Genomic DNA, 27,390 nt, shown 5'->3' with positions numbered 1-27,390 from the left:
TTTTGAGTTTTTGTCATTTTTTATTTGCAGTCTTCAGTCATTGTTTGTGAGTGTGTATATATGTGTGTGTTTGGTAGTGTGTATATATGTGTGTGTGTGTGTGTGTGTGTGTGTGTGTGTGTGTGTGTGTGTGTGCTTAATGGCCTATTACTGTATAAGCACACACTTGTGCATGTGAGTAGTTGAAGGCTAATATGTGAATACTTTCACATGTGAAAATCTACAACATGTGAAAAACTCCTCAAATTTTGTATTTATTTTATGATTTTCTATTGATTGTGTTTGTTTACACATTTTATACACACATTTTTTTAAATATTAATAAATTTCAAGTGATGTAAAATACAAGGCATATTTTTCAATGGCGTATTTATTCGTATACCTACAGGAATATGAATGCAAATGGTATTATCGGCCGTAAAAAGGCAAAATAATAACGTACTTTCACATTAGTAAGTTTCAAAATTACGAATATGTGCCCATATTTCTAATATGACTGAATACAAATATATCAATTCCTACCTTATTTTACTTAGTACATTTCCACCATTGAATTTGACTGCTAAGCAATCATTTTCTTGCACATATCTAGTGCCAGTTACATATAATGTCCAGCGTAGTGCTGTTACAGATTTACCCAGTACAGGTCGAGTATCCCGTATCCGAATATCCGTTATCCGAATTATTCCGAAAACCAGACATTCCAGAAAGTGAAAATTTTTTTTTTTTTGCTAAAAACTCACTGGGGACATTTGTAACAGCCCTACTGAGGATATGATATGTAACTGGCACTATATATGTGCAAGACAATGATTGCTTGGCATTCAAATTGAGTGCTGAGATAGTACACACATTTTGTTTCACGTTTTGAAACCTTGCTTTTTGAACAAATAAAATATATTTGTGTGTATTTTATGTGGTAATAAAATATATTTGTGTGTATATTATGTGTTTATACAGCATAAATGCAAGATACTTCAAAATACATCATTGAAATATTAAAATATTCTGAAATACGGAATAATCCGTTATCCAAAATTCTCCTGGTCCCGAGCATTTTGGATAAGGGATACTCAACCTGTAGTACACTTTACAGTATGATCTTGCAGGGGTAGTTCCTGCTCGTTATGATGGATTAATAATAATAATAATAATAATAATTTTATTTATATAGCGCTCTGCCTGCAAAGGTAAGCTAGCTAAATAAGGATAAATATCTAAAATATTAAATGTTTTTATCTATGTTCTCAGTAAATGAGGACCAAACTATCAAACAAGATACCCATAAAGTATATAGAAAGTAAGTACTCATACATAGATATAACTTATTTATTGTTTGTTTGGTTATTGCATGGCACTGAGATATCTTCTATAATTTGACAGGAAAATTATTCCTCTATTATCACCCTTTAAAATGTTCAAACAAGTAGCTGATTTTGACCTTTTATGAGAAATTCAGTAAGTAAATCCTAATGAGTCTTACATTAAAATGTTGAATTTGTATATATACTATGACATTTCAACTTAGTATTTCATATGACAACTTTTTAAAGGTCATTAATTTAATTTTGTTCTATGACTATATGGTCAATCCATTAAGAACTATTAATTGTCTATCTGGTTCAATTGTCCATTAGGGACACATAAGATTGTTTAAGATTTTTTGTTGAGTTTTTGTTTTTCTTTAATCCATCAAATGCTGGATAAGCTGCCAGTAAGTTTTCATGCCCTAGTGGCGAAATAAGAAATATAATCATTGGTGTTTCCAATACTATGAATATGAACTTATTTTAATGTATTTTTAGATTAAATGTACTCAAAGACTGGTCATTAACCTCTTCGGTGGTATGCCCGGAAATTTCTCGGGCTGAGCTTCACTGCAGGAACGGGCTCTCCCGAGAAATTTCCGGGCATGCCACTGTTTAATAGGGGTGCGCCAGTTTTTCCACCAGCTATTTCCCACTGGAATACCACCATCTGGGAGCACGTTCGGGGGCACTCGGGAGTGCTTGGGAGTTTGGGCGCCCGAACACATGAATGCCCAAGCTCCCCCAAACCTCCCCGAGCGGCTGAGAGAGGGTGTATATAATTAGCACAATATTGAGGGTACCAACATAAACATCAGGTCTATGTTTTTTTCATCACATCCACAAGAGAACCCGGTGAGGCAGCCATGTTTGGCGCACTGAAAAGATTACACTGTTAGAGATAAGCTCTACAAGGACCAAAGGCATATATGGAAAAATTGACACATGTTTAATAGGACATAACCTGTATGAATAGATCAGCATATATCAAAATATGAGAGATGAGCAAACCACAGTGAAAGAAAGGCAATATTGAAGCATTGGATAGGACAGTAGAGAAATGAGTCCAGCATTCCAAAAGATCATAGAGTCCAAAATTCTTACAGTGGGAGCTGATATGGGGAGGTAGGGGTTAAAACAGTAAAAGTAAAGTAAAATAAACAGCATGTTGCAGAAGAAACCGCAAGTCCAAATGTGTCCTGCCGCAGCCTTTACCGTAAGATGCTCGCCCGTGCACTCTGAGGATGACTGAGCTTGATGTCTCGAATGGTGAAACGTTGGAGCATTAGGCTATTGAGATTGCTATACCACTCACACTGCTGAGCAAAACATAAAACAGACCTCTACATTTCTCATATGACGTAGCTACATTCATTATACGCTCTTCAGGTCCTGAGATAATACTCACACCCGTGACCCAGCTGTAGTCATTATTTTGGCAGCTAATCCCACTGCCGGGCCAACTCCTTTCTGATTTTCTGCCTGGCTGTGTTGAAAGCCTATCGCCCCTATTTAAACCACTCATTAGCTTCCTCATTACTTGTCATTCCAGTAAATATAGCAATGGATTCTACCAGCAGTTAATAATTAGGCAACCAGTCTGCCTTTCATGTCCATCATGTTTTCTCTTTGATAGAAAGAAGCTTATGGAAAAATTTAAAATTTCTTTATTCTTTTTAAATCTGTTTTTAATTCCTTCTGCCTGGAGCTAGAATTCCACTCTGGTTTCCAATGCTCCATTTGGGGTTCAGTCTTTACTCATTATCTAAAGCGCAAGTTATTTTGTATGGTGAAGATTCCATTAGCTGTGAATCCACAATTATTTGAGCTTCCAAGTAATCCAACAATGAAGTCTATGTATATATTATATACCGTATATACTCGAGTATAAGTCGACCCGAATATAAGCCGAGGCACCTAATTTTACCCCAAAAACCTGAGAAAAATCATTGACTCGAGTATAGGCCTAGGGGAGGCAGTGGTGGCCCCTGGAAGCTGTCTAAGGGGGACCCTTTTTATACCCCCACTATCCACGTCGGCGTGGAGTTGATTTTATAAAGTGTGGCGAGCCCGAAGCATGGCGAGCCCCGCGAGGGGACGCGGATACCTTCACAGGTATCCGCGTCCCCTCGCGGGCTTCACAGGTATCCGCGTCCCCTCACGGGGCACGCTGCGCTCGCCTCACTTCGGGCTCGGTGGCTCGCTGCGCTCGCCACACTTCATAAAATCAACTCCACGCCGACGTGGATAGTGGGGTATGAAAAGGTCATAGGATGCTTACCGCCGCCCCTCGCGGGCTCGCTGCGCTCGCCACGCTTTGGGTTCACGTTTATCACGGGGGTGGCGTGGGGGTGCATTTAACATTGTAAGCACCCATTAACATCGAGTATAAGCCGAGGTGGGATTTTTCAGCACAAAATATGTGGTGAAAAACTTGGCTTATACTCGAGTATATACGGTAATTGTAGGTTACATATTTTTCTGTGTGTCCTACAGCTCAGCCTTAATGCACATATATTTAGTCAGGAATACCAAGGTGTGTGTGTGTGTGTGTGTGTGGGGGGGTACGAGCTGCACCTGGGTGTCACCTTTCCAGGGATGACATAAAAATGGCTGCTCCTTCACAGTGAGAGGAGCCAGGTATTGCAGTGAGACATTATCCTGCTGACTTGTATCAGTTGAAAATAGCCTGCAGCAGTGATGTGCAGTCAAGGGAGGCAGGTGAGGCACTGCCTCAACTGTCATACTCCAGTATACTCCACAGGGGTCTATTTACTAAGCCTTGGATGGAGATAAAGTGGATGGAGATAAAGTATCAGTCAACCAGCTCCTAGCTGTCATTTTTCAAACACAGCCTGTAATATGGCAATTAGGAGCTGAGTGGCTTGTACTTTATCGAAATTCTCCATCCACTTTATCTCCTCCCATGGCTTAGTAAATAGACTCCTATATTCTGTCCTTGTTATCTCTTTATCTTAAGCTGGCCATACATAAGAACGATATGAGGCCCGAATGCAAGATTTCAACGGGTCGTGCGATCAATTGTGTGGACTTCTTGTGCACATTGTGCAGTATTTCTGTGTTACGCGGTCCCGCGGATCGAAAGGTCACTCAACTGATCATATGTGCTGCACATATCATCAGTCGGGATGGCTTGTGGTCGTAGGCAAATCATATGTGTTTTATAGCACATACGATCGCTCATTTAATCGATCATACAACCTGCATATGATTAGCATCATATGCAGGTCAATCTAATGTAGAGCCAGTTCTAATACTAGATACTGACACTTTGAGTCGAATTCAATGCTGCTGGCGAGGGGGTTTGTACAGCGAGGATGGCTTTTCCTCAACGAAAATAAACTATCATTACCATGTAAGGATCCCCTTACAAGGTAAGGTTTGCCTCAAATGCAAACGCCTCCTCATTTTACTGGCCACACTCGCAGCTTCCAGCTCGCCTCAGGGAACAGGCGAGGAGGCAGACAGCAAGTGAACCTCGCCTCAGGGAACAGGCGAGGAGGCAGACAGCAAGTGAACCTCGCCTCAGGGAACAGGCGAGGAGGCAGACATCGAGTGAACCTCACCTCAGGGAACAGGCGAGGAAGCAGACAGCAAGTGAACCTCGCCTCAGGGAACAGGCGAGGAGGCAGACAGCAAGTGAACCTCTCCTCAGGGAACAGGCGAGGAGGCAGACAGCAAGTGAACCTCGCCTCACGGAACAGGCGAGGAGGCAGACAGCAAGTGAACCTCGCCTCACGGAACAGGCGAGGAGGCAGACAGCAAGTGAAACTCGCCTCAGGGAACAGGCGAGGAGGCAGACAGCAAGTGATCCTCGCCTCAGGGAACAGGTGAGGAGGCAGACAGCAAGTGAACCTCGCCTCAGGGAAGAGGCGAGGAGGCAGACAGCAAGTGAACCTCGCCTCAGGGAACAGGTGAGGAGGCAGACAGCAAGTGAACCTCGCCTCAGGGAACAGGCGAGGAGGCAGACAGCAAGTGAACCTCGCCTCAGGGAACAGGCGAGGAGGCAGACAGCAAGTGAACCTCGCCTCACGGAACAGGCGAGGAGGCAGACAGCAAGTGAACCTCGCCTCAGGGAAGAGGCGAGGAGGCAGACAGCAAGTGAACCTCGCCTCATGGAACAGGCGAGGAGGCAGACAGCAAGTGAACCTCGCCTCACGGAACAGGCGAGGAGGCAGACAGCAAGTGAACCTCACCTCAGGGAACAGGCGAGGAGGCAGACAGCAAGTGAACCTCGCCTCAGGGAACAGCGAGGAGGCAGACAGCAAGTGATCCTCGCCTCAGGGAACAGGCGAGGAGGCAGACAGCAAGTGAACCTCGCCTCAGGGAACAGGCGAGGAGGCAGACATTGGATGAACCTCACCTCAGGGAACAGGCGAGGAGGCAGACAGCAAGTGAACCTCGCCTCACGGAACAGGCGAGGAGGCAGACAGCAAGTGAACCTCGCCTCAGGGAACAGGCGAGGAGGCAGACAGCAAGTGAACCTCGCCTCACGGAACAGGCGAGGAGGCAGACAGCAAGTGAACCTCGCCTCAGGGAACAGGCGAGGAGGCAGACAGCAAGTGATCCTCGCCTCAGGGAACAGGCGAGGAGGCAGACAGCAAGTGAACCTCGCCTCACGGAACAGGCGAGGAGGCAGACAGCAAGTGAACCTCACCTCAGGGAACAGGCGAGGAGGCAGACAGCAAGTGAACCTCGCCTCAGGGAACAGGCGAGGAGGCAGACAGCAAGTGATCCTCGCCTCAGGGAACAGGCGAGGAGGCAGACAGCGAGTGATCCTCGCCTCAGGGAACAGGCGAGGAGGCAGACAGCAAGTGAACCTCGCCTCAGGGAACAGGCGAGGAGGCAGACAGCGAGTGAACCTCGCCTCAGGGAACAGGCGAGGAGGCAGACAGCAAGTGAACCTCACCTCAGGGAGCAGACGAGGAGGCAGACAGCAAGTGAACCTCGCCTCAGGGAACAGGCGAGGAGGCAGACAGCAAGTGAACCTCGCCTCACGGAACAGGCGAGGAGGCAGACAGCAAGTGAACCTCGCCTCAGGGAACAGGCGAGGAGGCAGACAGCAAGTGAACCTCGCCTCAGGGAACAGGCGAGGAGGCAGACAGCAAGTGAACCTCGCCTCAGGGAACAGGCGAGGAGGCAGACAGCAAGTGAACCTCACCTCAGGGAACAGGCGAGGAGGCAGACAGCAAGTGAACCTCGCCTCAGGGAGCAGACGAGGAGGCAGACAGCAAGTGAACCTCGCCTCAGGGAACAGGCGAGGAGGCAGACAGCAAGTGAACCTTGCCTCAGGGAACAGGCGAGGAGGCAGACAGCAAGTGAACCTCGCCTCAGGGAACAGGCGAGGAGGCAGACAGCAAGTGAACCTTGCCTCAGGGAACAGGCGAGGAGGCAGACAGCAAGTGAACCTCGCCTCAGGGAACAGGCGAGGAGGCAGACAGCAAGTGAACCTCATGGAACAGGCGAGGAGGCAGACAGCAAGTGAACCTCAGGGAACAGGCGAGGAGGCAGACAGCAAGTGAACCTCGCCTCAGGGAACAGGCGAGGAGGCAGACAGCAAGTGAACCTCGCCTCACGGAACAGGCGAGGAGGCAGACAGCAAGTGAACCTCACCTCAGGGAACAGGCGAGGAGGCAGACAGCAAGTGAACCTCGCCTCACGGAACAGGCGAGGAGGCAGACAGCAAGTGAACCTCGCCTCACGGAACAGGCGAGGAGGCAGACAGCAAGTGAACCTCGCCTCACGGAACAGGCGAGGAGGCAGACAGCAAGTGATCCTCTCCTCAGGGAACAGGCGAGGATTCATAGAATACCCTGACTACAAGTAATTGGCACTTCTTTGTGCCGATAACTCGCTGTCAGGGCATTGAATACCCCTCTGTGTGCGCATGCACAGTGCCAGATTACCCCTGAGGAGTTTCAGAGCCATTTCAGGGAAACATAACTAGGACATAGCTCAGTGCATGCTTTATTCCAGTAGCTAGCTCAGTAATACATTTAGAAACCCTTAAGAAAAGTACTGAACTAACCTAATTTATTCTTTGTTTTATTTGGGATTTGAAAGGATAGGAAAATCCACATGATCATTTTCCAAAAAAAAAATGTGGATTTGGATAGTGCACTGTGGAAAGAAAAGAAGAAATATGAGCTCTATAGCACCCCCTGTGGTGACATGTCAGAATGGTGCCTGTGGGAGTGCTGTAATATCTGAGATGTCATACAAGCTCAACATCATGTATAGTATAGTGATTAACAGCCCCGGAATTGACTGATTTCTGTGTTTGTAGGTACATTAATGACATGAATTAATGCATTAGCAGATGATGAAGCAATTTCAGTGTTGTGATCCAGGACCATTGATTACAGGAATTCCAACAATCCACTGGCTGTAGGTTTCTTTCATCTCAATACAAGAGTCTTCCAAATGTCACATTTCTTTTAATAATGCAGCAGTTTTCCCTCAGTGATAGAGAGTGTTATTGGTGGCTGCTAAAACGTGACAATAGCAACCCAGACATGAGATAATAGAAGCAGATGCAGCCACAAATCACTACTCCCAGGGAGGTACACCGGCATGTGCAAGCTTTCATTCCTATAAAGAGTAATCACAACAACTAAGGAAGAAAACAAACCCAATATGTGTCTGTAATAAACTCCCTAAAATTTCTTCTCGCAATCTTTACCTATAGTAAGCAATATTTTCTTTAAAGCTTAATATCAGTGGTGCAAGTAGAAAAACTTACTGTGCCGAGTGGCTGAAAAATAGGTGTGGTAAGGGGTGTGGCCGCATGACATGATGGGGAGTGGCTACATGGCAAAAAGGGGCATAACTAAATTTACAGCCCCTTAACCATTAATTATTTAATCCCTCCTAAATGTTGAGTTTTGGGGACTTTATTGCATTACCCAGGACTTCTGAGAAAATCTCTTCCTATTTGCCACCCACTTTACCTTGGAAGTGAGTGGATCTGTGGCAGGATGTGCTTATTCATGGGGGTAAATTTGTGATGCCCCACTCAGGTGATGCCCCTGTATAAGAGTTTAAATTACACAGCAAAGGCGCATGAAAAAGGAGGAGGAGTTACCAGAGACACGAGGAGTGAGGAGTCGAGCCAGAGCAGAGTCCGTGGCATATGAAGAACATAGAGAACGGGGGCAGCCAGAGGCCTGACCGCTCCCAGCCACAGCCGGAGGAGCAGCGTGGTGCGCAGGAATGGGCACTGACTTTGCTGCTGTAAGTGGCAAAAAGACACAGAGAGTGCTCACTGAGCATTTGCAGGTTTGCGCTGCCTGAGATCCACGCTCTCTGGGTCATTTGTTATGGTGGTACGGTGTACTGGCACAATATGTTCTAGTGATACGCTGTACCACCCCGTACCGAAACACTTGTGCCACTGCTTAATATGCTTATTGGAACTTGGGTTCCCAATGGTCTGAAAGTTTCAGATTGAATGAGACTTTTAAATCAGGGTATTGCCAACCAGTGGTACTTAGGTTAACAAAATACTTTTGGTGTAAGAGTATATGTGCCATGTGCAGGATATTGGCAAACAGAAAATGACATATGTTCATAGCACACAGTTCAGTGAACAAGCTAAGGTCAGGGCTGGCTGCACGCAAGGCAAATGTCAGTACACAATATTTAGTCATTGCAAACAATAGGCAAGGCTATGGCCAATATACAATTGGAAGCAGACAAACAGAAGCAGATTTTGTCCCTCAGCACATAACTGACATTTTAAATTTTTAATTTTTACATTTCTCAATAAGAAACTTTTGGCCTAGGGGTGCCAGTTCGAAATTCTGATACTCCAGGGCACAGTGATCCAAAAGGTTTGGAAACCGCTGCTGTAAGGTTTGTGGGCAGTTCTGCAACTTACAACGCAACATTCCCATAACATTGGTCTACAGCAAAAATGCTTCTAAAGCAAATCTAGGTTTTGGTTGTTTTTCTGTGCTAATTCTGGGTCACTGGGAATAAGATCGATGGTTGAAATAGTTGATTAGCTCCACTTCTTCAAAATAAAGTACTGTCAATAAAGCTGATTTGCCTCATAATGGGAATAGTAAGCCATTGATTCCATTGTATTATGCTACCCGGTTTAAATACATTTATGACAGCATAAAGCAGTTGTGGAGGTGCATAAATCAGTGGCAGCTCTGTGGTGATTTGAAGGTTGTTGCACCTGTGATGCATTTACAGGGCGGTTATATGAAGTACTGGTGTTTCCATTCCCGGTATGTCAACAAAAACTGGTCACTACTTTCATGATTGGAGCCTGGGAAGAAAACTGTTCAGCGTCTTCCACATGTTCAATCAAGCAAGATTTTGCTACCAACCTCAAGGCACCAATACACTAGGGTGAGCTACCGCATGCTAACCTCTTGAAATGACCAAACAGCTCTCCGCCTGCTAGTTCGCATATGATACATTGTATGGGATCATTCTGCATACAATGTATTGCTGGCGATCCCATTCACCTCTGTATATGTGTATGTATATATATACTGTATAGTATACGCTGTATACTTGGTGCAGCGGTGATAATCTCCGGATCTGATCCAATTAGCACAAGACCATGCATCGGATGAGAACCATAAGTAAATGACATACAATTTGACACTTTTCACACAAATTATCGACCCTATGCATCGAAATCATGTAAAAAAAAAAAAGGGAGAAATATGGCCACCGTTGCATATAAAACTGGGCCTGATGAAGAACTTTACCACAGCCTTGGACAAAGAAATCAGACTTTCATATACCTTGTGTACCTCACTTCAGAATTATATGATGCTGCAATTTCATCTCAGACAACTTTTCAAAAATTGTTGACCAGTGTAATCTATGAATAGAGCTGGAATAATGACATTCAATTAAGTTTGCTGTATAGTATGATTGGTGTAGGGCTGGGAACACTTCCTTAGAACATCAACATTTCTGGTTATTTATGAATCACTAATGGCAGCATATTCTGACATTTGTTCATTTTCTGACACATGCTACTTACCGTGACAGCAGTTGTTACTGTTTTTTTATTCATTCAGCTAGTGTGATTAAGCCCAAAGCTACATGGGTCTGCGACTCTGGTAAAGCTTTGCAGCGTAGGTCTCATTTGGCATGTATTGTATATGCACTTGCTTGACTTATAGAAATGGCACGTAACTGCTTTCAGTATGTCTTATCCTTTTCATCTTATAAACAATTTCTGGCATTATCATTTTCTAGGAACCCAAAGAATGTCCATTGATTCCCTTAGACTGTCAGCTGTTCTTTAATCTTCCTTGGAATCCAGTGATTTTGTTGACACGCTGACAAACTTGTTCCTGAGCTGGGGTTGAAGCTGTTCCCTTTACCCCTGATTGGAAGAAAGCATTTTGCCTACAGGGGAAGAAGGAGTTAGGTGAGAACCGTAATACAGCTTCCATTGTGTTGCTCAATCCTGACTTTCTTGATTAAGTGAAAAATCCTTTGTTTTCACTGATGACTAATTTACCAAATCAACAAGAATTAATGTAGTTCTTTCGTTGACTTTTAAGGGAAATCTAGATACATTGCTGATAAGATGTCTATAGCTCATTAAGTACTATTTCCTTATTAAATTGCCAATAAAGATAATGCTAGTGTAGCCGTGTAGCCACAATGACATCTGTCAAAGCAACGAATCCAGAAATCTCCCTAATTTAATTTGATTAACTATCTAAATAGATATTTGGGCTTATTTTAACATTGTTCACTTCATTCGGAATGTTAGGGCATTATTTACTAAGATGGGAGTTCTATTGAAGATGAGATGTCGCTATGGGCAACCAATCAACTACTTATTATCTACTTCTTATTTATTTAGCAACTTCTAGAATATAATAGATATTCAGTTGTACTTTCGGCTCATAATAGCTTGATTTGGAAATTCTCTAATTAGCAGTCACGTCTGAATTAGGGCCCAAGTTTGTAAATCTACTGATTGATAATAAAATCAATGAAAATAATAATAATGTATTTTTTGAACATAAAAAAAAATCATCATCAATCATAATAAAGAATTTTAAAAGGTTTCATAGCTGCAATATACATACTGTCATTAAAACTTATGATGTAATGATCTATTCAATTAAACTTCAGACACCCAGGTCTAATTATTTATCATATGTAGAAATCTGTAGCAATGATTGGATTATTCTTGCTAGCGGCTAGCTACTACATGTTCTGTCATTCTATACTAATGTATGTGTCTTTGCATTATGCACCTGTGGCAGATATTCATTTACAACCCTGCTTAATAATGAATCCGTACGTAATGTTTCACACTGTAGATGTAAAGGTTCATACACAGGGTGCAATAACATGAGCTATATTGCTCATTATTGTCATTCATTGTTTACGACTCCTCCATCTGTACATGCAGATCGTTAACGAGGGCCATGCAGAATGCTGCATGGCTCCCACTCTTCTGTCACTGTCGCTCGTCGTCCGCCAGCATCAGCAATTGTGAATGCTGGCACCACGCCGGGTCTCCGCGGCTGCCGATACATCGGTGGAGGCGGGGATCTCAGGTGTATACACACCTTCACATAAGTGCTAATGGTAATTCAAATTGGATCGGTTCCAGAATCCACAGTTCATGATTCAATAAAATAATAAAAATGTATTTTGCAAGTTGTATGATGCCCCAAAACTTTTTAAATCAATGGTTTGCAGTTTAACCTCACTTTGGGCCTTATTTTGGTTCATTCTTTCTGACAAAATCCTTCTTAGATGGGCAAAACCATGTGCACTGCAGGTGGGGCAGATGTAACATGTGCAGAGAGAATTAGATTTGGGAGGGGTTTTACTTCAAAGTGAGATCTATATTGTAGTGTAAAAATAAAGCAGTCAGTATTTTCCCTGCACAGAAACAAAATTACTCACCCAAATCTAATTCTCTCTGCACATGTTACATCTGCCCCCCCTGCAGTGCACATGGTTTTGTCCATCTAAGAAGGATTTTGTCAGAAAGAATGAACCAAAATAAGGCCCTTTGAGATCTGTTCTTATTTCAGTGGCATGTATGAGAAAATGAGATGGAGTAGGAAACTCAGTAGGCATGCTGTGAGTTGAAAGAGTAAATGTGAGAAATGCATGTAATTACAAATGTTAGCTTCTGCTTTATAGCACAGATAGACACAGCATACACAGCTTCTTATACGGCCACAAAATGCACAAGCAACATACAATGCAGGGAAGGATGCTTCTTATGTGTCTATTGCACCTACCATGTGGCATGTGTAAGGGCCAATACTTATCTTGTAAGTGCCAATACTTATTCCCCCCCAACCACCATTAGTACTGAAGCCAAGTATGAGTCTTGGCACCCCTGACTAGCATAAATGTTTAGCGCAGTGTATTTGTTTTGTTTTTTAATTAAATCTTTTGTTCAAATTTTCATAGTAATAAGAAGGGGGTAGACTGGAAGAATAGCTACATGTAGCCCGTTTAAAAGTAGATTACACAAAACATAAATAATTTAAATGGGGAGGTAAGGCCGGCAAACTATTGGCCTACATGGAACATCAACAAACTAGAAGAAAATTAATTCCAAGATTAAAATATGAGGGAAATATTTTAACATCTCATAATGACATTGCAACAAAATTCCATTTGTATTTTTCTAATCTATACTCTGTGGACGCAGATAACACCCACCTTGATAAACCTTTCCCCACATTCAATCTGTCTCCAAATCATGTTACATGCATCTAAAAAACATATCCAAAATACGACCCTATCTCACACAAGACACTACTAAATCTCTTATCCATGCACTCATTATATCCCGCATTGATTATTGCAATAGTCTCCTAACTGGTCTTCCCAAGAACAGACTCTCGCCACTGCAATCCATTTTAAATGCTGCTGCTAGGCTGATCTTCCTAGCAAGATGCTCATCGTCTGCTGATCTGCTCTGCCAGTCCCTCCATTGTTTGCCTGTATCTTAGCGTATTCAATATAAAACACTGCTACTCACATATAAAGCTATTAACCATACTGAACCAGCATACATCTCCTTACTTATCACAAAATATCTCCCATCTCGACCACTCCGCTCTGCACAAGAACTGCGTCTCTCTTCTGCACGGATCACTAGCTCCCATTCACTATTACAGGACTTTTATCGGGCTGCTCCCACCCTATGGAATGCCCTTCCACGCACAATAAGACTCTCCACTAGCCTCCAAACTTTCAAGCATTCCCTGAAAACTCACCTCTTCAGGCAAGCCTATCATATTTAAGTACCACAAGCATAACCCTCTGAGGCACATATGTATTATTTAGCTTTTCTTCTGGACTTGCAACTTGGTGGGACTGCTATGCTATTACTGGTGCCTGTCCTTGTGTTTCCCTCCTATGTCCCTATAGATTGTTAGTTTGCAGCAGGGCCCTCCTACCTCTAAATCTGTCTGTTGTTACCCACTTTGTTTTATCACTTTTTACTATTGTAAAGCGCATCGGAATCTGTTGTGCTATATAAGAAACTGTAAATAAATAAATAAATAAATAAATAATGATGTAGTGTCTTTCTCCAGAAGACTCAAAAACTCATCTGCATAGTAACTCTAGCATGATACTTGTCTTGTAGTAGCAACAACAATTTTTTATCCTTAGAACATCAAGTCTGACTCAATGGTTTTTAATTGACAGATTTTTGTTGTACTTGGCAGAATCCAGCCTTGCCTGAGGTGTGTGACTCCAAGTTCTATTACAAGCCTCTCAAACAGTAGTGTTCCATCACAGCATTCCTGCTTACCTCATTTTGTTTCACATAGTCTACACTTGTCAGACTGGGCCTACTGGGGAACGTAGTTATTGGGGCACATGTTTAGGGGTATGTGCAGCCGCCAGAGGGGGTGTGGCGAGCTGCCACAGAGGTTTGCCTAACCATTAGAGAAAAAATAGTAAAGTACTGTAGAAACATTATAATGTACCAGATTAACAATGCAGTATAATGTAGCATTCACTACCATACAAAACGTCCTTATTTTTTAAATAAAAGAACTGTTTCTGTCAACGAAGATAACATTAGATTAATCAGAAATACACTCTATACATTGTTAATGTGTTAAATGACTATACTGGTTTCAAAGGTCTGGTTTTTAAAGGAGTATCTACATGGGTGTATAGAGACCCATTTCCAGCAACCATCACTCCAGTGTTCTAAGGGTACATTGTGTTTGCTTATTGCATTAGAAGACTAATTGATCATTAGAAAATGCTTATTCAATTATGTTAGCACAGCTAAAAATGAGTTTGCTTCTTAGAAAAGTTATAAAACTGGGCTTTCTTTGAGCTAGTTGAGTATCTGGAGCATCACAATTTTGGGTTCGATTATACACTCAACATGGTCAGAAAAAGAGAACTTCCATGTGAAACTCGACAGTCTATTCTTGTTCTTCGAAATTAAGACTATTCCATGTGAGAAATTGCCAAGAAACTGAACTTTTCATACAACGGTGTGTACTACTCCACTCAGAGAACAATCTCTTCACAAATAGGGTCTAACCAGAGTAGATAGAGTTGGTGCACAACTGAGCAAGAAGACAAGTAAATTTGAGTCTCTAGTTTGAGAAATAGATGCCTCACAGGTCCTCAACTGACAGTTTCATTAAATGGTACCCACAAAACCCCAGTGTTAATGTCTACAGTGAAGAGGTGACTCTGGAATGTTGGCCTTCTAGGCAGAGTGGCAAACAAAAAGCCATTTCTGTGACTGGCCAATAAAAGGAAAAGATGAATATGGGCAAAAGAACACAGACATTGGACAGAGGTAGATTGTAAAGAAGTTTTATGGACAGACAAATCAAAGTTTGAAGTGTTTGGATCACACAGAAAAAAAATTGTGAGACGCCCAAGGGTGGATCGTAGTGGGATAAGGTCATTAGGTCTACAGGCATTAGGTCGACAAGCATTAGGTGGACACCACTAGGTCGACATGCATGAAGGTTGACATGACTGAAGGTCGACATGCAGGAAGGTTGACATGCCTGAAGGTCGATATGGGTTTGGTCGACAGGGTCATTAGATCGACAGTAGTACAATCCTCTCACTTGGGCTCTTTGCAAGCATTAGGTCAACATGGGGAAGGTTGACAGTCAAAAGGTTGACATGGGTTTTTTTTTTGGCCCGAATGTGGACACAGTCAACATGGACACTGAAACGTAGCCTGTTTACCATCCCAGCTGTAGATAGGAACAGTACAGAGTATTGCGGTCCCCAAATTCTCCATTAAGGAGCTGTATACATTGCAAACTTTTCCTTCCACAGGTGTCGCGTGAAATAAACCTTTATACATTTTTTATTTTATGATTTTCTAATTATATATTTGTTTATTTATATTTTTCTCATTTTTATTCCATCACAGGTACCCCACCCTCATTTTCTTACTTCTCTATACTTTATATCATCTAATATTTCCATTTCAGCGCTCAAATTCAAACTCACAATCAAGAAAGACAACCTAATTAATATAGCAGCTCTTTCCTTCCTTTTTTCTTTTCAATTTCTTTTTCATATCCCTCTTTTATTAGAGGAGTTCGCACAGTGTCAAAATCCCCCAATGTAGGACAAGTACAATTTATATAAGCTTGGCTATATCAGCAAATGACACAGAAAATTAAGATAGTTTAAATAAGAGTAGGAAAAGTACTTGAGGGGAGAGGGCCCTGCTTGGGAGAGTTTAAAGTCTTAAGGGAGATGTGGGCAGAGACAGGGGTGACATGGATGGGGTAGACTGTGAGCATGGAACAGGGGGTTAGAATGCAAGATGGCTGGGTTTATTGAAGAAGTCGGTTTTGAGAGCCCATCTGAAGTTTTATAGAGAGGTGGAGAGTGTGGTGGGGAAAGGTAGAGAATTCCAGAGAAAGGGAGCAGCACGTGCAAAATGTTGGAGGTATGAATGGGAGGAGCTAATCAGTAGGCAGGAGAGTCGGTGGGCATTAAAGGGCTAGTGAAAGTGTAAAGTGGAGTAAGGTCAAATGGGAGAGGAGTGGGTGAGAACTTTGTAAGTGAGAAGTTGAATAAGATTTTGAAATGGAAGAAGAGCCATTGTAGGGCTTGTCAGAGAGTGGAGGTGGATGTAGCACATTTAGGGAAAAAAGATAAGGCACGCAGCAGCAGCATTGAGGATAGATTGAAGTATGTCAAGGATGCCAGATAGGAAGATATTACAGTAGCACAGTCTGGAGATGACCAGAGAGTGGCTAAATATCTTAGTAGCATCCAGAGTAAGAGAGTCTGATTCTGGAAATATATTGAGATGAAAATGGCAGGCTTGTCAGAGGTACTAAGGGGTAGATGTATGAAGCAGTGATAAGGAAGAAGTGATCCATAGGAGAAGTGGCTCATGGCAACCAATTAGCTGCTCTGTATAATTTTATAGTATGCAAATTATAGATGTTACTTCAATGCTGATTTGTTGCCATGGACCACTTCTCCTCTAGCTCACTTCTCCTCCGTTATAACTGCTTCCTACATCTACCCCCTAAATTTGTGATTTGAAGGAGAGGGAGGAGTCAAGGATTACAGCGTACTTGGGAGCTAGAGGTGATAGCAGGGATGGACATCAGAAAACACACCATAAAATGAAGGCTAGGCTTCCGCCATCTAATCTTTAGATGCAATGGTAACTGACCATTGCATCAAAATAATTCAATAGAAAAAAAAATGAATATGATTTCTGCATGTGCAAAAGAAAAACTCTTGTTCCCGTGCGCAAATATCTTCAGCATGGCCACGCATGCACAGAAATGCTGCATCATGGCAGGCTGGAGGATCGAATCACCATCAAATGTTTACCATTCGATGGCGGCAAACATCATAATGCTGCCATCGAATGGTAAGAGTAGTACCATCAAAACAAAATCATCGATGGTTTAGAAACATTGCATTGCGATGTCCATCCCTAGGTGATAGTTGTGCCATCAATAGATAATGAAATTGTGGGAGGTGGGGTTATGTGGATGCTGGGAAGTTGTTCAGCTCAGTCTTAAACATCTTAAACTCTATCCACACTCCCTCCCGTCCTCTTCGCTCCATCGCTGACCGCCGACTGACCTCTCACCTAATCACCTCCTCCCACTCCCGTGTCCAAGATTTCTCTCGCGCTGCCCCCCTGCACTGGAACAACCTCCCGCCACCCATCAGGCTATCTGATTCCCTTACCTCCTTCAAGCGCTCCCTCAAAACCCACTTTTTTCGACTAGCCTATCCCTCCTCCTAACCTCTTTTGATCCTCCTATCCTGCCTCCGTTCCCCTCCGTTCCTACTTATCCTATTGTATTTCGTTCGTCCACCCACCTATTTTTAGTATGTTAACTCTTATGAGCAGGGCCCTCCTTCCTCACGTACTCACCCTACCTCATTACCTCACCTGTGCTCCTGTCCTGTTCTTCCCTTCCTCTACTTCATCTTCAGTCTCCTTGACAATTTTGACACCTACTTCTGAACTGATGCTGATTTTAGTTCTACCAGCTATACCCCTATTTATACTGTATCTTTCAACACACCCTGTACGTTACCTTGTAATTTGTTTTTGTTTTTTGTTTGCTATGTACGGCGCTGCGGACACTTTGCGGCGCCTTATAAATAAACGTACTACTACTACTACTACTACTACTAAACATGTTGTTGAGTTTATGAAAGTGCTGGGACATCCAAGAAGAGATAGCAGAGAGTCAGGTATAACCCTTTCTCACCAGCCTAAAATCCCGGCGTCCAGGGTCTGGTCAGCGGCATCCAGGCAGCAGGGTCTGGACAGCCGGGATCCAGCCAGCAGTGGCAGGGAGCTTGTAGCGCTATTTGCCGGGCGGCGGAAAGCGCTGATGAATTTGAAAACATTTCGAAAAGACTGGCCGGACGCTGATTGGCTGAGAAAATTACACAATGTGCTGGCCAAAGCAAACCTAGCTGATAAGGTCTTTTCATGCAAGACATCAAGGTCTTACCTTTTTATGAACATGCACCATTTTTTATAATGTCTATAGGGGATATTTGGCATTTTTTAACTGTTTGCACTGGGAGCCAAATTGCCTAGAAATGGCCCTGTTCGTTGTAACAAAATGCCATGAGGGAAGGGGGTCGGGGTAGCCACAGAAACTTTTTTTTGATCTTTGATAAAGCCGCCAACACACGTGGGCGGGGAAACGCGTCAAAACCCGAATTTCTTCATTCATATCAAAAGGAATTGCCGGCCGGCTCCTTACAACTTGCTGATTGCTGATTTTTTTTGTCTCCAGCTACCCAGGATGTCTTGGTAATTACTGCTGACACAGCACACCACGTAATCCTTATAAAAAGGTCTGTGAACCAAAGTGATATGACTGTTCCATTATCAACCTTGTACATATCACTAATACGATCACTGACTAACCTAACTAATTGGACCAGTGACAGTGCTTAAAACAGCTAACCCAGACCGCTTGCATCTCTGGACTGCTTATGCATTAACCCTCAGGAAGACTGGATGTTCCCATAGCATTAATGCACTTATTCTGACCTAATACTAAGTAGTCTTTTCATTTGGGATTTTTGATTGACATTACCCCTCTGCAATTATGAAGTCTTTATAGTATAATTTTTTTGGTACTTGTGTATTATCACATCGCATCGCATGCCATACACCCGATGCACAGCGATGCGATGCGATTTTAAATTGTATAAGGCCCCTATATGATTTTTAATTGTATAAGCAGCACCCTAATGGGGGCTTAAAATGTTAAATTCACCCCCATGCCACCCCCACTATGAACGCCAACCCGAAGCGTGGCGAGCGGCGGTACGCGTCCTCCGACCTTTTCATACCCCCACTATCCACGTCGGCGTGGAGTTGATTTTATATAGTGTGGCGAGCGCAGCAAGCCACCGAGTCCGAAGCGTGGCGAGCGCAGCAAGCCCCGCGAGGGGACGCATATTACTTTACATATATTATGCATCCCCTCGCGGGTTGCGCTGCACTCGCCGCACTTTGGGCTCGGTGGCTCGCTGCGCTCGCCACACTATATAAAATCAACTCCATGCCAACGTGGATAGTGGGGGTATGAAAAGGTTGGAGGACGCGTACCGCCGACCCTCGCGGGCTTGCTACGCTCGCCACGCTTTGGGTTGGCGTTGATAGTGGGGGTGATGTGGGGGGGCTTTTAACATAATAAGCAAACCATCACGTTTAATTATGTTATAGGGGGCACTTTTAACATTGAAAAACCCATTAGGGTGCTTATACAATTTTAAATCACATACCATTGTATATGTGATAAAATGGCATACAATGCAATACAATGTGATGGTATACAATTTAAAATTTTATAACATCGCCTGCCATCGCGTAACATCGCATCGCATCGCATACCATCACATGCCTTATGGTCTGCGATGCGATGGGCGCCGTGCTAGTACACAAGTACCAATTTTTTAAATTTTTTCTTTATAAATTGTATTTCACATATGTTTGGTATCGGCCAGTACCTGCTAAAATCATTATGCTGTGTGTGATTGTAAGTTAATCTATGTTTTTATTGTGATATAAACTTTAAAAAAAAAAAATTCTCTAACTGCCATTTTTTCTAAAAACACCTGAACCAGTGCACTTTCTTTTTTGTTTGTCTTTGCTGTAATGGGATTGGTAGTCCCAAGTAGTTAGCAGCCGGGTACAGGTTTATTGGTACTTGTGTACTAGCATGGCGCCCATCGCATCGCAGACCATATCGCATTCGATGCGACGCGATATCGGCCGATGTTGTACAATGGCATACAATTTTAAACCCATTAGGGTGCTTATACAATTTAATATCGAATATGAGTTAAAATCGCATCGCATGCCATCGGGTGTATGGCATGCGATGCAATTAAAAAATCGGGCGACTAATTATCGGGGCGCCGTGCTAGTACACAAGTACCGGTTTATTCATTAATAAACTGTCATAAGCACTACTCTGTTTTTTTTTCTTTTTATAATGTCTATAGTGGATAGTTGGCACTTTTTAACTCTTTGTACTGGGAGCCAAATTGCCTAGAAATGGTCCTGTTCGTTTTACCAAAATGCCATGCTCAGCAGCCAACAGGGGGACTCCCAACAGCCCCCACCTTGCCGCGGGACACTGCCAGCCGCGGGAGGGATGCGGGAATGTCCCCGAAAACCCGGACATTCCCGCAGTATTCGGGACTGTTGGGAGGTATGCTTCCCTGATATTTTCCTTCACACTCCCTGGAAACGGCCGAGTGCCACCCCCAAACACCGGCTGCCTGTCAATCTCCCTGCGTACAGCCAGCGATGAAAAGCCAACGCGCTTGTTCATTGTTTCGATAAGTGATCGGGCCAATGGTTTTGTCCATTTGCTAAAAAAGCAGCTTTGCAGTAAGATCTGAATTAGGCACAAGGGGTAAAATTTTATAGGATGAGAGATTCAGAAAGTGAGAGATTTGGTAAGAAATCTCCAGTTTTTTTAAATCATTTACACTGCAAAATCAAACTGGTTTTGCCATGTAAATGATTGCCGCTTTAAAAAAAAACTCACTCACTTTCTGAATCTCTCATCATATTAAATTTCCCCCCATGTTTCCAGTTCGGAAACTTTTTTTGTGAAACTATAGCTTTCTACATTTACAAGCTCCGGTACAAATCCAGATCACTACAGCATGTATCCAAACAAGAGCAATAATTTTATCTTTTTAATTATAATAGTGAACTGTTAGATGCTATACATCAGGGGTGTCAAACTCAAATTCATCGGGGGCCGCATCAGCAGTTTGGTCACCCTCAAAGGGCCGGTTGTATCTGTAGGTCCCCCTGTATAATTATAATGCCATGACACAACAGGCTGCTCCCCCTGTATAATATAAAATGAATGCCATGACACCACAGGCTGCTCCCCCTGTATAATAATAATAATGCAATGACACCACAGACTGCTCCCCCTGTATAATATAATAAAAGTAATGCCGTGACACATAAATGATTATACAGGAGGAGCAGCCTGTGGTGTCATGGCATTATTATTATTATTATTATTATACACGGGGACACCTCAGGAAACAGCAGATATATATATATTTTTTTATTGTGAGTGTGATCCTCATCCTCACTTACTGTTTCTCCGTCTGTCCTGCAGCTGCTGCGGCTTCCAGCTTTTCTTCACTGCTTGCTGCGGCCACACTGTCCCCGACTCCCGGTCCAGCTTCCCTGCCTGCTCCTACTTCTCTACAGACGCATGGGCGGGCGGCGTCATCGTCATGACGTCCCCACCCAGTGTCTGTCACTGCCGGGCATCAGAGGGAACAGGCGGCCGGGCCCTCCTCCACGTAGCTGTGGAGGCCGGCGGCCATGTTTCTGTAGCCAAATACATATGTGCCTACAGGAACATGGCCGCCGACAGTGGAGGAACAGGTAAGGCGGCCGCGGACGTGTACTCCTGTTTTAGACACACTGCCCCTGCGTGCTATCTCCTCACGCGGGCCACATGACGAGGTCTGGCGGGCCGGATTTGGGCCGCAGGCCTTGTGTTTGACACCCGTGCTCTACATCATTGGTGTCAAACTCATGGCCCTACACATCCCAGCATGCCCTGCCACAGTTTTAGCAATCCATTATATCATGGGTCTTCAACCTATGGCCCTCCAGATGTTGTGAAACTACATGTTCCAACATGCATTGCCACATTTTTCCTATAACAGCATGCCAAAACTGTCAGGGCATGCTGGGACATGTAGTTCCACAACATCTGGAGGGCCACAGGTTGAAGACCTGTGCATTATATAAAATCTGTGGCAGGGCATGCTGGAATGTGTAGTCCCACAACAGCTGGAGGGCCATGAGTTTGACACCACTGCTCTACATACATCATTTGTTTCTGGCCAAAGCAAATAATATCGGACCTTTTTGCGGCATTGATGGACATGACTGGTTTAACAATGACTAGACAGCAATGATATAATGTAAAATGGGCAAGCTTGCTGATGTGCACAGCTTCTGCCATCTGGTTTATGAACAACTGGGACCTGCGATTCAATATGGAAAAATTGGAAAACCAGAATTGTATTGCTTCTTTGCGCTTGCCCCCCTATCGGAGCACCGGCAGTCAGGATCCCGACGTTGGGATACTGACTGTCGGAAAACCCACTGTCGGAGGCACATACCAAACCCGTTGGTACTGGAACTGATTTCTCCATACCTTATTTAAATGTTTTTTTTTTTGGCATCCACATTATTTATACCCCTTTCACATTGCCGCTGCAACCCAGGTTATGGGCGGGTTAACCCGGGTCATAGCTAGGTGTGAAAGGGTCCCTGAAAAATGAACCATGTCCAGTGATCTAGGAACCCAGTTCGGGTTGGTCGGGAAGGACCTAGGTTACATTGTGAACAGGTAACCCACAGGGCCTGATTAACAATGGGAATGGGAATGCATCCAGGCCTCCACATAACAATAGGTCCATCACCATGACAGCATGATGATCACTAGACACTAGACCACACATGGTTGGCCACATGAACAGTTATGTTCATATCCGCTCTAGATGATGCACCCCCCCCCCCCCCCTCCGCTGACTTCGCCGATGTCCTGGTCCGGGTCCCCGCCACGGGGCTGACGCATGCATAGTAGCTTCTTCGGTACTGCGTATGCGTTGGTCCCCTACCTCTATGGGCTGCTTTTGTAGCAGTCCACAGAGGCATATTCAGGATGCTGGGTCCGGCGCATGCGCAGTATCGGCCTCGTACTGTGCATGCGTAGAACCCGGTTTTTATGGGCTGCCACTCAGAAGCCCATATAGAGGCATCCCGGAGGAAGTGAACACCTCCCAATGAGACTTCCTTGGGTGAATGGAAGTCACTGCCAGTCACAGTGAAACCAGAGCATTCTCACATACTGCATGTGGCTTCACTTAGGCAGAGAACAGATTTTGCCTCTAGGAGCTGCAGTCCTGCAGCAAATAGGTAAAAACCGCCACTGCCCATAATGGTTAGCCAAGTCAATCTGAGGTGGTTGGCCACACCCCTCTGGTTCTGACCACACTCCTTAAACTTGGGCTTCTACCACTGCATTACCTGGTCGGGCTTTCATGCCCCAGTCCTACAATTGAGTCAGGTACCATTACATCTGATTAAATCAAATGTAACATGGCTATTAAGCATATCTGCCAACTTCTGGAACTGGAAATGTAGAAGAAATGCAACTAGGGACGAAGTCACATTCACAGGGGAGTGTCCACCACTTTTATGTACTGGGTTATCCATTGTCCCATTCCCTTCCACAAAATACACCATTTTGACTGTGCACACATCATGGCTTGTTGCACCAGTTCATGTGCTGACAGTGTTTGACTGGGACATGGGGTGAAGCAGTAGTATGGGCCCATACTTTATCATGTGACCAGTCTCCAGGGTGGGTGTGGCAAGCCATCATAGTGGCCTGGCTAACAATCTGAGTGAATGGTCAGTCATTCGCTGCTTAGTGAGCGGCTTAATGCCGGAAGGGGGCCTGCACATGCGCATTTGCTGGACCCCCCACACCATCAGAACGGGGACAAATTTGCCTCCTTTCGATCCATACTGAATCATCCCCCCCCCCCCCCACACACACACACACAGAGCGAAGGCACCTTTTTTCTATTATTTTGGGGGGTTGCTCTCTTTCTATAATTAAAAGTTAACTTTAACAGCCACTAGCTAACACTACATTCATACAACAAAAATATCCTACAGATAATCTGATCATTGTGTTTAGCAAATATACCCGTCTATCGTTATTTTAGTAGATATAAAGAGACGCATATAAAACACTCTGAGAGTTCTGAGTGCGGGCAGCAAACTTTCCACGAGTTGAAGATGAAACTGATCCCCCTCCCTGATCTCCTCTTTGTCAGAGCACACAGGGAGGGGCAGACTGGTCTTGTCACTGAGCCAATAGCGATGTGACATTGCCTAGATGACCACGCCCGCTGGTCAGAGATTGGCTGCGCTGCTGTAGATGCGGAATGCCTTGTGTCTGCGTGTATGTAATGTATTCTATTCAGCAGTGCGCCAGCAGCAGCCGGGCTACAGCTGCAGCAGCGCTCCCACCATACACACTGTATCCTGCGTGTATGCCCTCTGCCTACTGTAACACTGCAACCTATGGAGTGACAGCAGCAGGGTGAGTGAGACACTGCGGGGGGATGGGCTCTGTGCTGCCACTGAACTATTAGCTGTATTATTATACACTTCTCTGAGTCTTTATGTAACTAATATCTCTTCAGTGTAAAATAAAGTATGTAATTTAGTAAATAGCTTAAAGCGTCTGGGGTCTGCACCCTTGTAGCAGACTGTGTGTATAACGTTTGTGTGCCGGCGGGGGCAGCAACAGGTGGTCCCTGGAGGTATACCATGGGGCAATTTAGTAATATAGATTATTGCCCACTTGGCAGAGGTCTGGGATCGTCCCCAAACCTGGGACTGTGATCATGTGTAATGTAAATGCAGCATCACCTCACTGTAAGATTTCTCACTCAGTTGAAGTTTTGTAGTTTATAAAATAACATTGCAACCTATGCCCAAGTTGGGGCATTTAAACCCGTATATAATGTAATATTCTTCAACTCAATCAGTATGTGTATTTGTTCCATTTAATAGTAGGATGTTATTTAGGTAAATAGTTTTTTTCTGGATAATAGTGACCACAACTGATTCGGATTCTAACTTGGTTGTGAACATATTATAGTAACATTTTTTTTATTGTATACTTCCTGTATAAGATCATCCCTTTTTGTGATCATCCTTTTAGTACATCCCTACTGTATATGTATCTCTATACTAGCCATAAAGGAATTCTGGAATGCTGATCACTTCTGTCCTGCTTGTGACACATATATTATGGCATACCCAGTATCTTGGATAAACATGGAGTTGACATTGGATTTTCTTAATATTAATATATCGTTTTCTGGATGTTAATGAATTATGCTGTGATACATTTTTTTTAGATTACAGTCATCCAAGCTCATTAACTAAAGTACCTAAAGTAGCAAAACATCATCTACAGAATGCACTAAGTATTTTGTGTGTTTATACTGATATATATATATATATATATATATATATATATATATATATATATATATATATATATATATATATATATATATATATATACACACACACACACACAATTCACATTCACAATTCAAGACTGACATTCTGAGAGCTGCTGTATCAGTTTTGCTTAATCGGATAAAATGCTGTCTATTTATTTAGTAAGGTGTGTGTTTGTTAATGTTGTGTTCACATGTTGATAGTTCTCTCTTTTTAGTGTTGTTACCTGTTGTGATGTGTGAGTAGTATTTGTCATTTTTTTAAATGTATTGTTCTGCAATGTTTATCTAAAGAGTTGATGAGCCACAACTTTATACTGTAGATCTAAGACTTTATACATAAGTATTGGATTAGATTGATGGTTTTATGTAACAATACAGTATGTTCTGAGCCTGATAGTTCATTCTGTGAAAAAAAATCCACAACATCTGATTACTTATTGGTAGTGGTGGAGTTCTGATGTATGGTTTTATTCCCAAACATGTCAATAATAAATCGTGTAACTATTATCTTTGTATCGGTGTGATATTTTTGTTTTATATTAAAATGTAATAGCGCTAGGGAATTCTAAACACAATGTAAATAATGATGTGGCAGGTGTAAACAGCCACCACCCCAAGCACTGTCAGATCTATTACATTTATAAAATGCATTGACACCTTTTGCTCTACGTCACCCATCTGACAAAACAAAACATTGTTCATTCAGCCAGCCACAGGCCAAAGGGAGAGCAGTAATACCACTTTCACATCGCCGACACGTTTTAAAAACCGGTATTTAAAACGGTAATTAAAACGGGTCAGAGCCTTACATTGCCGCAGATTACCGTTTTAAATACCGGTTTATACCCCTTTCACATCGCACTTTTAAAACGGTAAATTGCCGTTTTTTTTTCCCTTTTTAAAACGTTTAAGCCTGCACTGTGAATGCATAGCATTGTACACATTCACATTGCACAAAAAATTGCAAGGAACCGTGTAGGACTCTGCTTTTTACACGGTTCGAAATGCCAGTTAACTTTAAACGGTAAATCGGCTGTGGTGCATTCACAGTGCAGGCTTAAACGTTTTAAAAAGGGAAAAAAACGGCAATTTACCGTTTTAAAAGTGCGATGTGAAAGGGGTATTAGAAGTATGACATTCTTTCATTTGCAGTTTGTAATTAAATGTTTTTGTTTTTTTTGTTTTCACTTTAAATTTGTCACAAGTTTCCTAAGAGATGTTTTTGTCATATGGAGAGCACATCAGTGGAAATAAAGTTATGTGAAAAGTGAAACATTCTGATTTTATTGTTGTAGAGAATTTAAAGAATACATTTGTAAGTCTAAATGGTTGCTAGAGGTTACTGCAATGTGTGCAGTTAACTCAATATAGCCACTGCTTTTATTAGTTTTGTCTATGATGTTCCAAGTTTATAACACATACACACACACACACACACACACACACACACACACACACACACACACACACACACACACACACACGTATTTAAAAGATAATGATTTCAATTCAAAGATTACCCTGCTGATTGGAAATGTAAACTGTGTTTAATCAGGGTTCATGCAATAATAAAAAATATGTTTACTACAAGATATTCGTCATGATATTTGAAGGGAGCAATTTGCAATGTTACTGTGGCAATAATATTAGGAGGAGATGAATGTTTATTTTGGGAGCAGTTGAGGAACACCTGCTGCAAGTGAGCAGATGACAGTGTAGAGTTCTCATAGACTGTGGTGTAATTGTCAGCATATCTTTCCTGAATTATATCATACTCTGCCATTAGCGTTCTTTGTGAAGATATTTTGTTGGAGATTATGTTTGACACAGACTGAAGTATATGTATTTTTCGGTACTTGTGAGTTATCCGGGCTGCCGATTTTGTCCTTAAGTTTGGTTAACTTAAGGACACCCGACCGACGCGATGCCCACGATTTAGCTCCAAATCGGGGGCATTGCGTCGGTCGTG

The 27,390-nt window shown here is 43.1% G+C and overlaps 1 protein-coding gene and 1 long non-coding RNA gene across 2 annotated transcripts in view; one reads left to right on the top strand and one right to left on the bottom strand.

Moving 5' to 3' along the window:
• Positions 1 to 10,108: 10,108 nt before the first annotated feature.
• Positions 10,109 to 27,390, bottom strand: part of LOC146020597 (uncharacterized) — a 55,616-nt gene continuing 38,334 nt past the window's right edge. The window contains exons 3-4 of the long non-coding RNA XR_014450814.1: positions 14,113 to 14,239; positions 10,109 to 10,709 (exon numbers count right to left, since the gene is read on the bottom strand). This is a non-coding gene — a long non-coding RNA (uncharacterized LOC146020597). The remainder of the gene's footprint in view (positions 10,710 to 14,112; positions 14,240 to 27,390) is intronic.
• The window catches only part of LYPD6 (LY6/PLAUR domain containing 6), an 85,541-nt gene continuing 82,510 nt past the window's right edge, over positions 24,360 to 27,390 (top strand). The window contains exon 1 of the mRNA XM_083153840.1: positions 24,360 to 24,484. The gene's annotated coding sequence lies outside the window, so the exon portion shown is untranslated. The remainder of the gene's footprint in view (positions 24,485 to 27,390) is intronic.

The sequence above is a fragment of the Crinia signifera genome, chromosome 7, assembly GCF_055691185.1.
Source record: "Crinia signifera chromosome 7, ASM5569118v1, whole genome shotgun sequence".
Taxonomy (NCBI): Eukaryota; Metazoa; Chordata; class Amphibia; order Anura; family Myobatrachidae; genus Crinia; species Crinia signifera.
This window is presented reverse-complemented; position numbering and strand designations above follow the sequence as displayed.